We start from the raw sequence: 13,362 nt of genomic DNA, 5'->3' as shown, positions 1-13,362 counted from the left end.
TCAGGATACCAATTAAAAGGTCTGAATCCATTCAAAGCTCTCCAAATCTATTCGGAAAAGATTCAGAGAGCTTCAGTGATTTGGGCAGACCCTGCTGGCTACAGCAGGGACCTGGACCTGGACTCCATGCTGGTAAGCAGGGGATGGGGGAGGGGAGGCTGGTGGAGGGGGCAGGGGACCATGGGGGCCCCTGCCAGGCCGCATTCCCTGCCTGCTCCCCCAGCCTTCCCAAGCACCCCCTGACCCCTGCCCGCTCTCCTAGCCCCACCACGGCCAGGAGCTGGGGCAGGCGGAGCAGCCATGGAGGGGCTGGGAGAGTGGGCAGGGGTCAGCGGACTCATTACAGAGTCCCCCATATGGCCTAGGGCAGTGGTGGGGGCAGCAGGGATTGCCCCCCCTGCTTAACAGCAGCCAGTGACTGCAGGCTTTTTTTTTTCTTCAAAGAGCTGGGAGCTGGGGCCGGGCAGGGCTGGGGCAGTGGTGGGTGCAGGATGGTCCTGTGTGATCTGGAGATTCAGCTGATTTGGCCAAATCAATTCAGGACAGTGATTTGAATCACCGAATCAAATCACTGTTCCCCAAATCAGCTGAATCTGAATCCAAAATGAATGCTAGCTGCTTCGCACAAACCTGTTGACATTTACTTCTTGTTGCATTTTGGCTTTACATTGTCAAAGCTAATAAATTAAGTTCTTTAGCAAGAGAAATATACCATTTTACAGATGTTGAGTTGTGGCATGGAGATTGAGGTTGAGTTTCTATAATTTCCACCGCAGCTGGGAAGCACTCAGCAATTCTATACCAGGGTCTCAAATGAAACTTCCAGAAAATGAACACCACACAAATTACCAACTGTCCCTGTAAAGTTTGGTTTAAATGACATGGTCAACTTCCCAAAGGAACTCTGGGGTAGGGACTGGAATATAATTAAGTTCTCCTGGAGATTATTTAACTGCCTGAACCATATGACCATTTTTCCTTTCCTTTTTCTTTTTCTTTTTTTTTCTTTGCAGTCTTCTACACCTAACTTCTGCAAAAAATGAGGCAGAAGCCTTCATGATAATAGTGTGTCATTGTCAGTGTAGGTTCATCTTACACTCTAAGCAAGGCATGGGTCCAAAGGAAAAAAATATTTTGAAGACAGTATCATAATGAATATTCACAAAGGCCAAATTAAAGCGGCAACTGCAAACTTAAACCTGACATTTCCTACCTTTGTGTGCATGACTCCTGATCATCTTCTTTTACCACAGGACTTTTTGCATGCAATTTCTTAGATTTTTCTTTAGTTTTTGTTTAAAAAAACACAAATGGAACCCCCCCCCACAATAATTCCATTATGTAGCATCACTTTTCATCAGCGGGGTTGGAAACTAGAGCTGAGATATCTATCTTCTGAGGTTATGGAGTAGCTGACAGCAATAGTACTATCAGACTCATCTAAAATATATCCATGACCATAATTGTAGCCACAACCTATTTACATAAACATATATACATTACCATAAACACACGCACACAAACATTTGCACATAAACACCAACACTGTTAACAGCTTAAATTCAAAGTCATCTTGGATTTGGATAAATACAGTATTTTTAAGACACCCTTCCCAAAATTATAAATTTGTTATAATTTTCCATGTATAGAATCTGATTATCAAATATTCTTCTTAAATTCCACTGCAACAGCACAAAGCAGCAGCAGGGGTGCAGGTGCCCTGCTTGCCCCTGCTCCCCATTTGTCCCCCTGACACCTGCTTTGCTCCCCACCTCCCACAGCACCTATACCACCAACTGCCTCCCTCTGGTATCTGCTGGTAGCCTAGTCATGCAGAAGCAGTGGCAGAGGCAGCAGCTTCAGCATCCCAGGGCTGGAGTTGTCACCACTGCCTGCTGAGTGGCTGGGCTGGGGCCAGAGCTTCCACATGCTCCATGCTCCGGGAGGGAATGGAGGCAGATACCTGTCTGACAGCAAGCAGGTGGTGGGGAAGGGAAGGAAGACAGAGTCTGCATGGGGGCCAGGCTGGGGGAAGAGGGGGGCAGGTGGCTGCTATGGTTCTGACTCTGGCCCCAACTCAGACTTACAGCAGCCACCTCCCCCCCATCACCTTGCCTTGTACTCAAACCCAAGAAAAGGGGTCTTTTTTCTTCATGCTGAATAAGGGAAAAATACCTTGTTTTGGATTTGAGTAAATATGGTAATACCTATGGCTATATGCATCAAGCTTCTTATGCATTATTTTTACATATTAGAACTTCAATAACTCCTGCCCCTGGTCTCCACCAACTTCTGATCTCCGATAAAAATTTTCAACTGTAATATTTCAATTTGCCAGTTCTAAATAACAGGAATTCTGGCAAAGTTATCAACAACTGAAAACACACACTGTTCTACCACTGCACCTCTGAAATTTAAATTAGACAAGTCAAACTATTAACACTTTGTATTATTAGTATCTAATCCTTTTTAAGGAAGGATGGCTCAGTGATGAGGCTACCAGCCTGGGACTTGGAAGACACCAGTCCACATCCCTGCCCTACCAGAAATGGCCTGCATGACCTTAGGCAAATTACTATGGCTATGTACAGTAATGTTCTGTTACTGGACATTTTTTACTGCTAGCAATGTTTCTGGGATAGGAGCCTACGACTGTCCCCTCTCCCCTGTTCTGTGCAATTTCCTCACACCTTGAAAATCCTCACCTGGAGAAAGCATGGGAAGGAGCAGCTGCTCCACTCCTCCCATTTCCAGGACAATGGGAGCAGTGGGGCAATCCCTTCACCTGAGTCTCCAGTCTGAGGAGCTGGTGGAGGGAGTTTAGTGCTGCTCACTCTGCTTGGCTCCCAGTGCTCTATCTGAGGAGCAGGCAGGGAAGCAGGGAGTGGAGAAGCAGCCCAACAACCCCCCTTCCCCACCCCTCAGAATGAGGACTCTAGTCCGGAGAGTGGGCAAGGAGGAGAGGAGGGCTGCTCCTCCACTTGACTCTCAGTGCCCCTGTGTGATAACCTTGCAACCGCAAACTGGGAAGTGGGAGACAGCAAGGGGAAGCCAACTGAGGCTGGGAAACAGGCTTGGAGTCAGCCTCCTCAAGCCTAATTCTCTGTCCCCAGTCTTTGCAATCCCTGCCCAGAGTGCCAAGCTAGGCAGTAGAGGAAGCATTTAAAGCCTGGGGTCTGGACAGGGATAGGACAGGGATAGCTTCCTCAGCTGTGATTCCTGGTCCCTGAGCTTTGCAACACTCCTCCCCATGAGTGGCCAGGGAAGCAAGGGGAAGCTAGAGGAAAGAGCAGAGTTTACCACCTCTCCCCCAAACTACTAAATTCCTGATTTGGGGAAGAGTCAGGGAACAGCAGTTGCTGCTTTCCTCCCCTTGTGGACCAGACTGGGAGAGGAGCACACAGCCATGCACGCTTGAGAAAGAAATTCTCTTGCAGAGCAATTTTCCAGTTTGAGACCTGGAAGGAGCATATTTGTCCCAGGAGAAATTTGTTAAATACCTGTATTCTCCCAATAGAAACATAACACTTTTAACACTTGCCTTAATCTCTGTGTACCTCAGTTCCTCACCTAAAACAGGATAAACGTTAAAGGGGAAAAGAAAACAAACAAACAAACAAAACCTGGAAAAGATCAGTAGGTACCTGGATACCTTAGTAATTAGGGGCAATACATTCCTAAGATAGATTCATGTGTTTAAATGTATCCTTAGAAGAGACAAATATATTCACACTCCATTATCATTTGCTCTTATGTCAGGCAGCCTTATTTAGCCTGTTGTTTGAATGTCTGGCACATTTACAGTAGAGATACCAAAAACCACTAAAGGGATCTGCAAGTTATAAATATGCAAAGCCACTTAGCATCTATCTCTATAGATGTTTTGAATTCAAATCCTTTTAAAAAATAAATGCTATATTCCATACATGCTTTATTATTCAGAAGGCTCTGAATATACAACATTACATAAACTGCTGTCAAGGTTCAAATACGTATCTTATTTTAAGGATTGAGGCTCATGGGTTCATCCTACTTACCAGGGCACTATTTGCCTGTTTATATATTATTCTAAATTATTTTTTTCTTGACATGCAGCAGCTAACAGAGAAGGAACAGGTTGCCCAATAATTATCACCATAAAAATAGTTATGTTTAAAACCCTGATCAACTTCACCCAAATGTCCGTCAATACCCATTTAAAGTTAATACAAGGGAGAAATAAAGTACACACTTTTGGGCGGTGTCGCTGCTTACCACTGAAACTAATCAGAACACAAGTGATCAGTGACCAATTTTTTTCAGCATTTAAGCAAATTGTCACCCTATCCTCATAGTAAGGTATGAAGTAACTGCATGACACTAACAGATTAAGTGATGTCCCTTAATAAATCTTGTCTTGTCAGGCTTTGCCTGAACATGAGTGTCCAGTCAAACTGGCAAGAATTTTCATCCATATCTTTATAGGATTTATTAAGATTAAAAATAAACAGGTTGAATGTAATAATCATGAACTCTCACCCATGGTAAAGTAGTATAAATATATATTTACCAGTAAAGGCTCTATTGGGAGCCAGAAGCTTACAAAATATGACATTAAAGCTACCCAGACCATAATCTTATCCTTCAGAAATGAATCATTGGATTAGGACTCAGGATATGCAGTTTAGTTTTTGGTTTACAGAAGGCTTCCTATGTCACAGCACATTTTCTTTTGTCTATCTTATCTATTTATATTGTGAGCTCTATGGAGCAGAAACCGTCTCTTATTACATGCTAAAACAGTGACAAACACAGCAGAGTCTTGTTCTCAGGGCAGCTAGCATTGTTGTAGCGCAAATAATAAATAATAACCCTACTTCAGTTTTGTTGAATTGACCTTTTCAAAACATAAATTTATTCAGTGTAACTATCATTGCAGTAGCATGCTGGGGTGGTGAATGTTATCCAGGATTTGTCATGTTCCTCATTCCTGGCATTTTGTTCACTGAAGGATTTTTTATTAAGGAACATGTCAAGACTATAAAGAATTTACTTTTTTCTTTTGGGCATAATTTCAGTGGGGTCCTTATTATAGATTTTTTTTATGAGGGGCCAGATTCTGTAGCAGCCCACCCAACCTGCTCCCTTGCAAAACTTACACAACAAACATTTAGGTTAAGAGTACTCTGAGAGTCTAGCCATTGGGAATCTTTTGATTCAAGGATGATCCCTACCACATCTCATTGATGGGTCTGGAGGTAATTTAAGAATCCAATCCTTGAGCCACAGACCTGCCCACAGAAGTTGCAGGTCTTTTCACAGGGAAGAGTAGGTTGAGATTCCTCTCCTTTTACTTCCTCAATTTATCTTCTCTGCTTTACCTTAAAGGTGCTTTACCTCAAAATGTGCTGCCACTTGGTTGAGGTTGCAGTGCCATTCTGTTCAATTGGCAGCCAGCTCCTCCCAGCTCTTGATGTCAGCATCTATTTTTTGGATGTCTTTAATGTGTCCTTGTACTACATCCTCTGGTCACCTAAAGATCTCAGGGTATTACTAACCTGGGAGAAGAGCATTTGTTTTGGGAGTAAAGAGTTGGGCACTTTCACACAATGTCCAGTCCAGCAAAGTTGGTGCTTGAAGATCACCAACTCAATGCTGGGCATATTAGCTTCAGTAAGGATGCTGGCATTTGCGTGCCAATCATCCTATTTGATGTGAAGGATATTCCAGAGATAGCTGGTGATATTTCTCCAGGCTCTTGACTTGACAATGGTAGGTCACCACTCAGTGGTGGCATCTACCACACTGAACTCACAGCTCAGAAGTGCCTAGTAGTACTCTTTCCATTTATCTTGGATAGATTCATTGTCTTTGAGGAGCGCTGAGCCATCCTGCAATCTCAGGAAAGTAGGACTCGGGGAAGTTAGGCTATAAATGGCTTTCAGTAACTAGAAAAAGCACATCCTGTTTATCAGCATAGAGGTGGATGGCTTTATCTTGCCACCACTGATTTTTGATTGCCCAGATCCTCCTTTGAGGTTCATCTTTAAATATCTGGTGCATCTCCTTTTTCTGCTCAGTTGAGGTGTCTTCTTGCCAAGCAGAATGAGTCCTTCTCTTCTGATAGAGGTGTCACTCTCATCAAGCCAGTTATGGTGTTGATGTGTGGTATAGCCAATGGATTCAGCACAGGCCCTATGGACAGGAGTTTTAAACCCCTTCCAGAGTTCCTCAATGTTGCCTTCATTTGTAGACAGGGCAGACAGCTTTCCATTGAGTCAGCATTGGAGATCCTTACAGACCTTCAGATCTTGAAGAGATTTGGTATTCAGAGACCTTTGCATTGCTTTTGACTGTTATTGGTGTTTCAGAGCAAGCCAGATGTTCATAATGGATCTACCAAGATGGTAGCCTGTCCAACAGTCATCAGTTCCTCATAAGACTCATGTGATAAAGACATCCATTCAACCACAGGCTCTAACAATAACATAGTCAAGAGGTACCAATGCTTAGAATGAGACTGTCTCCAGGGGGTCTTGTATTTGTCACTGTGTCTGATGATGGTGTTCATCATGACAAGACAATGCTCTGTGCATTTTTGCAGGAGAAGGATGCAACTAGAGTTAGTTTACCTACTCCTTCCTTCCCAATGGTGCTACTCCAGAGTTCCAGGTCACGTCCAACTGGCACTGAAGTCACTGAGGAAATGATCTTGTCTTCCTTGAGAGTATTAGTCAGAACATGGTCAAGATTGGAGTAGAACTGTTCTTTGACATCATCATCAGGATCAAGCCACTCAGTGAGCATGTCTACATGAGACCCTTAATGCACAGTAGCCTAATAACACTGTGTAGTAGTGTGCCGGGTAAAAACCAGGCTAATATATGTTACTGCGCAGCACAGTACTATTAGGCTACTCTACAGTAAGAATCACTAAATAACCATGCATGGGCACTATTGCACAGTTACTGCACATTTAGTTAGTACCTCATTAAGCAAGTACTAAATTAAATGTGTAGTAACTACTGTACATTAATGAACATGTACAGGTGCCCAGTGAGTAGTAATATAGAAAAGCATCTGGCTGCCACTTGCTTCAGTATGGCAGTAGGTATAGTATTTATGTCACGTCTAGTTTCAAGGTCCTTCAGATTCCAAACTAGTGTCTCAGCTTTTTGTTAATTTTTTTATTATTATTTTCCCCCAGGTCTTCCTAAATTGAAATCTGACTTCTCTTCAGGAAGGTCTGGCTATCACCCAGTGTAAAATGGGGTCAATATTTTCCATTGTGTAAGCATCTTTGAATAATTTGCCATTCTGTTTCCTGACATCTAGTGGCAGTGGAGCTCTGAAGTACTGCATACTTCTTCTTTGGAACTGGGACTGCCTGAGAGGGTCTTCAGGAAGTGCATTTCTTGGATAAATGTTGTGTATGCTTCAGTGCATGGGTGGTCTCTTAGACTGGAAAGTTGCATTGAGACTTTTGAGTTCTAATTCCAAAATTTGCCATTAACACTATGTGTAGAGTACAGCAATGTATCAGTGCCTCAATTTACCTATCTGTAAATGGATATACCACTATTCGCTTATCTTACTGGGCTGCTGTAGACCTATGTAATTTTTATAAATTATTTTAAAATCCTAAAATGAAAGAGACTAGCAGAGAGCAGCTCCTCTAGGCATGGATGCATCCTTCAAATTCTATATAAAAAATTGAAACTATTCACCACAATTGTAACATAACCCTGGAAACTGGACAATATTACTGTGAGTTTTGAAGCATGGAACTGTTTTGATACTCCACAGGTACCTTGGATGAAGGTCCATTTCCTAATTAATTACAAGTCACAGAAAGTTAAGCCATCTAAACAATTTTAAAAATGCTTACTTGTCTATGATCTCTGGTACAAAGATTCCTTTCTCCCCTTGATGCTATCACTTCAGTTTGGCAGATTGTACAAAATCAAGTCTGTAGACCTAAAATATGAACTCATGGGGCTTTAAATACCAGTTCTATCTTTCATACTTAACATGAGTTTGCAGACCTTGTAATTTTAAAATAATGATGAAAACAAAACAGATAAAACATACTTAAAACATGATGATACACTGATACAAGAACCTGAAGTTAATTCATAATGCAGTTAATTCAACAAAATTACTCCATCTCATCTGTGTATCACTTCCAACTAAGACCTTCATGTGTATCAAACAGAATTTCTTTGTAATAATTTAAGCAGTTCTCACTTGTAAAATGTTGATGTTCAACTTATTAACTGATGGCTATAAAATTATCATTGTAAGCCTTCTATTCAGCAATTTCAGAAACAAATGTCTTGTTTCAGTTATCTAGGGACTCCCTCTGAAAAATGTAAATGATACTAGATCAAGCTCCTACCTAGATACTTGGATGAACTAACAGTGTGCTTATACCATACAATGAAGTACCATATAGAGATTTCTGAGTTAGCTTAGATAACAATGCAGTATAACCTATCCATCTTCCAAAAAAGGCCTCCTTTTGGGAATCCTTGATAGGAAACAATTTTCCATTCAAGTACTGAGTCTAAAAGCTAAAAAAAAAGGAAGAAAATTTCTGATGAGGAAGAGAAAGGAGGACACAATAAACTTGGTAAAGCCAACAACTAATAAAAAATATATATATATTTAAGATTCCTGCACTGACTTTTCAATAGGCTGCATAGACACATTCAAGTGATCTGTGAGAATTCTTCTAGGTTTGTTCTCCTGGTAAAGAAACCTACCTGGAGCCACAAGTACAAACATTCAACTGCTAAGGCACTAAAGAGTGGAAAGCTTGTAGTCCTGGCAGCATGCAGCCAGGGGGAGACCCTGTGCACACATCTCAACCTGCTCTGCAGGCTTCCTTAGTCTGCCTGATGACATATGGTAGCACTAATTGGCTGATCTGGCTTGGCCATGGTTGGCCTATGTTTCCCTGCAGCACAATGTGGGGATTGTGAAGGGGGCATGTCCTGTTCCCTACTGGAACAGCAGATAACAGAGTGACACACTGTCTCCTTCTGTTGGAGGGAGGGGAGGGGGAATGCTAGAGAACTATCCTCTTTTTTGAGAGAAGACACACATGTACAAACATCTGCTCTCCCAGAAGAAACTCTGGAGAGTTTCAGTGGCCATTTTTGCTCTGAGAGAAAAAGCACTGACTCGCCCAGGAGAAACTGAATGTCTATGTAAGGCTTTAACCTAAATTCTCTTCTCCAAGTGGATAATGATATAGGGCATTTATAGATGTGCTCTGGGAGTGTGGCAGAGGAGTGACATGCCCAGAGTGTGACATGTATCAGAATCCACACGCTAAAAAATGGAGGTGGGGGTGCTTTAACTAAAGTTGATCAAAAAAACTTTAGTTAAAGCACCCCTGCCACCATTTTTCAGTGTGAAGACACAGATACATGTGATACTGGAGTCCGCTGGAGTACAGTAATTACAATGCTCCACCAGACTTGGTTAATTGAGACTGCTCCACACACTGTAATTACAGCACATCAGAGCAGCCTTGTTGCAGATTTACAGGCGCCCATAATGTTGTAGCATCCATTCTTATCTTGCATTGGGCTCCTCTTAAAGGTTGTTATCCACTGCTGTCAGAGTCAAAATTTGGGCACGTCCAACTCTAGCCCCTAAGGGCTGTTCCAAGGGCTTGTATATCACACAAAAAGTGACCTCCCTCAAAGCTTCCTCAGCTTTGTCTGACATACACTATCTGTCTCAAAGATTAGTACTCTTGCTGCCATAGAAATGCTCCTAGTAGAAGATGGGAGTCTCTTTTCTCTCTCTAGCTTGGTCTTGATTTCCATACCTAAAAATGCCAAATTAAGCTTTTGGTCAGGGTGACTCCCTCAACTCCAGGAAATTTTACATTTCTCTCCTACTTTTGTAACTAGATAGGCATAATAAAATATTATTTTTCCCATGCTCAACACTTAACTGTATTTTAACCAAAATATTCCCATTTGACAATAACCAAAATGCAAGTAAGACTTGTCCCATTCAGTTGTATGTCATTGTTCAGCATCAGTAGAGATTAAGTCCCACAGGAGCATTGTATTGATCTGGTGTTTTCATCTCTATTTACCAACGGGTATAGTAACATATTTCTTGTTCTGTAGGGTTTCAAGCCAGAGGGGTTATCATGCCATACCTCATCTTTTGTAGCCTATTAAAGAATTGGGATATATGAAATCAAAATCATAGGCAGAAGGATTTTATAGATGCGTCTGTAAGGCACTAGAGCAGGAGGGCTACTTTGCATTTCATATGTTGTCAAATATTCAGAGAAAATCATTACACTTAACGTGTAGCATAACATAAAAAAGTGGAGGGGGAGGAAGGACAGGGAAGAGGAAGAATTCCCATATCAACCTTACCCTCCATATGAGTCAAGAAAAAAATGAATTAAGTTCCTTTTTTCCCTGTGCACTGCTAGATAAGAAATTTAAGAGTAGAAAAAGCACATTTCCCTCCACATATTTGAAATACTTTGAAGAAATATTTTTTCTTTCTGATATACATAGAAAATTTACATAATTATTAGTTAAAATTAGTTTCCCTTGGCCAGGCATGTAGCCAGAATGTAACACACAAATTCAGCTTTATCCTGCTAAATAATCAAATGAAACAGAACTAACTTGTAGGTAAGTAAGCATAAAGGTAAACAACCCCCCCAACTCAAAACAACAGCAACAGTAGAAGGTACTGAATTCAACTCCCTCCATTACACTGATAACACTCTGAGAAACAATCTTTTCAAGGGTCTCCAACTGGTAAAGGATTACAATAAGACTTCATAGCTTTGAGTATGTTCCAGTGTATCTCACTTTGGTATCTTCAGTGCAGTTATACAGTTCTCTACTTTATGGGCTCTCATGCTTCACTATATTGTCTGCACACTTTTTGCATTTCTCTCCCTTTTTAATAAGTGTTGGATAGTTTATCCACTAGTACTCTACTCTACCTTCTTATTAACAGGTGCCTTTAGAAAGTTTTTAGTCTATTTTACTTAGGAATTGGCTGATAAAGTAAAGGAGCTAGCCACCAACGTATTTATTTCTCTATAAAATCCAACTAGAAAAACAAATTGTCTTTGGGCATTAGGGGGGAAGTTATTTTGGCAGGATGTTAGGAATAACATCTATTTAAGGTAAGCTAAGAGTTCTAAGGAGTTTGTGGTAACATTTAAAAACTAGGACTCCACTGAAAGGCAGCTGTGATGAATTCCCCAGATGTTTAAAAATATAAAGGAAAGTTTTATTTTTAGGGTTATTTTCCCCTCTCCTTTATTCTTGATTTGTAACTTCAACTTGGAAGCTTTCGTTTTCTCTTTTTTTCCAAAAACCAGGTCTGTTCTGTACAGCAATACTTTCATTGTGCTGTGTTTCTATGTATAAAATCTTTCCTAAATTATCTTCCTTCCCAGTTCTTTTCTTTCAAAGCACTAATATTACCTACTAATACTAGCTACTATGTGCCCATTTCTCAGGCATCTAATTTTGGGAGCTTTCATGGAATGCTCAGTCTTCCAAAGGCTCCATGTAATAGGGATACAAATGACATCTGTTTCTATTCTGTACATCTAAGTTTGTTTTTTGTACAAATACATTTAGGTAATTTTATGACATACTGGCACACCAATAGCTAATATGCATCATCCATAAATGGTTGTTTTAAAATGGTTTTAGACTTTATTTTTAAATAATATGACCTTGTTTCAGATGTTTGTGTTTATCAATCAGAAGATGATATTACTAATTTTCTGAAAAAATATTTGTAAAATAATGAAATTATATTTTGAAAATATATATATATATTCTCATGCAGTTTAAACCAGAACTTTTGGATTCATAAAAGCTAAGAAAAGACATTTTTCATCATTGCATTATGAAACATTACAAACTACATTTTGAATTTTGCTTTGTTCTTAGAAGCCAGCAAACTTTGCAAATAAAGTTCTACATGAATCTCCAAACTCATAAAAGCTTCACCTACCTGGAGTTGAGGCTGATTAGTTCTTCCAGTGCTGGTGCCAACATTCTGTCATTCAAGTGCTTAACTAGATCGTGAAGGGCCAGGAAAGTGGTTGCTCTTTATTCCCACCTGGAGCAAAATATTGTGTCAGTCACTTTTTTCATGGTCCTCCAAGCAGAATAAGACATTCATTTTGTTATCTTTTCCTGTCACATTAGGCGTTCATCAGAAAACTCACACAAAAGATTGAAGCATAAACTATTCAAGTCTGTGATTTACTCCTGAATATTTAATATAGCATCCTGCATAAGAGAACAGGGCCATCTACATTTCATTTTATTAAATTAAATTAGTATCAATATTAAATACAATACCTGTTTATAATGATTTCATTTAAATATGGGCATGTCAATTTCAGATATAATTTTCTAAAGAAGACCAAATCTGAGCAGGAAATTGGAAAATAAGGGAGTTTTAGACTATACTACATTAAACCTCATTCTATTCCAAAAACAACCCCTAAGTTTAAATTTATATTTGCATTAGATCTTATATTACTGATCACTGTGCCCATTATTCACCTTAGCTTCAGATTAGTGAACAGTACAAAATCTTCAGTAGTCTTAAAAATAATTTTTAGAAGATAAAGATTCTAATTTTTAATTGCTTTTTTTATTAGTTAATATAAAAATCTCACAGATGCCATTGTGTACAATACATGCTTCCAAATAAATGCTATAATTGAAGGTGAAATGTAAAATAACCCAGGGTTTTATTATTATTATTTTTAAAAAAATGTTTTGATTAAATAACCACAGACTCACAGCTTGTCATAACACACTCTGAATGCATTCTAATGGAACAATGTGTAGCAATTTCATTATATTTCATCTAAATATTTTTGTCCAAAGGAGAATCTCCTACAAATTTACTGCCTTCAAAGAACAGTTTTATAAGAAGATTGCAAAATATGTTAGTTGCTAGGGCTGTGTGAAGCTTTGGGTGCCAATTTGATTTGAAGGAGTTTCAGCCCAATTCAGTGGCCGACTCTCCGAATCTGAATTGAATTGGGAAACTAATAAAAAGGTCTAAATTTATTGGAAGCCTCTGAATCAATTCAGAAAAGATTCAGAGCATTTCAGAGAGATTTAGAGATTCAGGCCATCCCTGCTCACAGCTGCAGGGAGCTGGACCCAGGCACCGTGCCAGTAAGTAGGGGGGGGCTGGGCTGGAAGAGGGGGAACAGCAGTGAGACGTGGTGGCGGACATTCTTTGTTACTTTGTTGTATGGTGGCCAGCAAGTCTGTATCTTTTTCTATAAGCACCTAGTAAACAACTTTCACGTTCCTTAAAGGGGAAATGCACCTGAGTCTTCAT

The 13,362-nt window shown here is 40.1% G+C and overlaps 1 protein-coding gene across 1 annotated transcript in view; it reads right to left on the bottom strand.

Moving 5' to 3' along the window:
• Positions 1 to 13,362, bottom strand: part of PTPRD (protein tyrosine phosphatase, receptor type D) — a 1,990,398-nt gene that overhangs the window by 1,868,949 nt on the left and 108,087 nt on the right. The window contains exon 2 of the mRNA XM_019517599.1: positions 12,007 to 12,114. The gene's annotated coding sequence lies outside the window, so the exon portion shown is untranslated. The remainder of the gene's footprint in view (positions 1 to 12,006; positions 12,115 to 13,362) is intronic.

The sequence above is a fragment of the Gavialis gangeticus genome, unplaced genomic scaffold (assembly GCF_001723915.1).
Source record: "Gavialis gangeticus isolate Ggan-Ray unplaced genomic scaffold, GavGan_comp1, whole genome shotgun sequence".
NCBI lineage: Eukaryota > Metazoa > Chordata > Crocodylia > Gavialidae > Gavialis > Gavialis gangeticus.
This window is presented reverse-complemented; position numbering and strand designations above follow the sequence as displayed.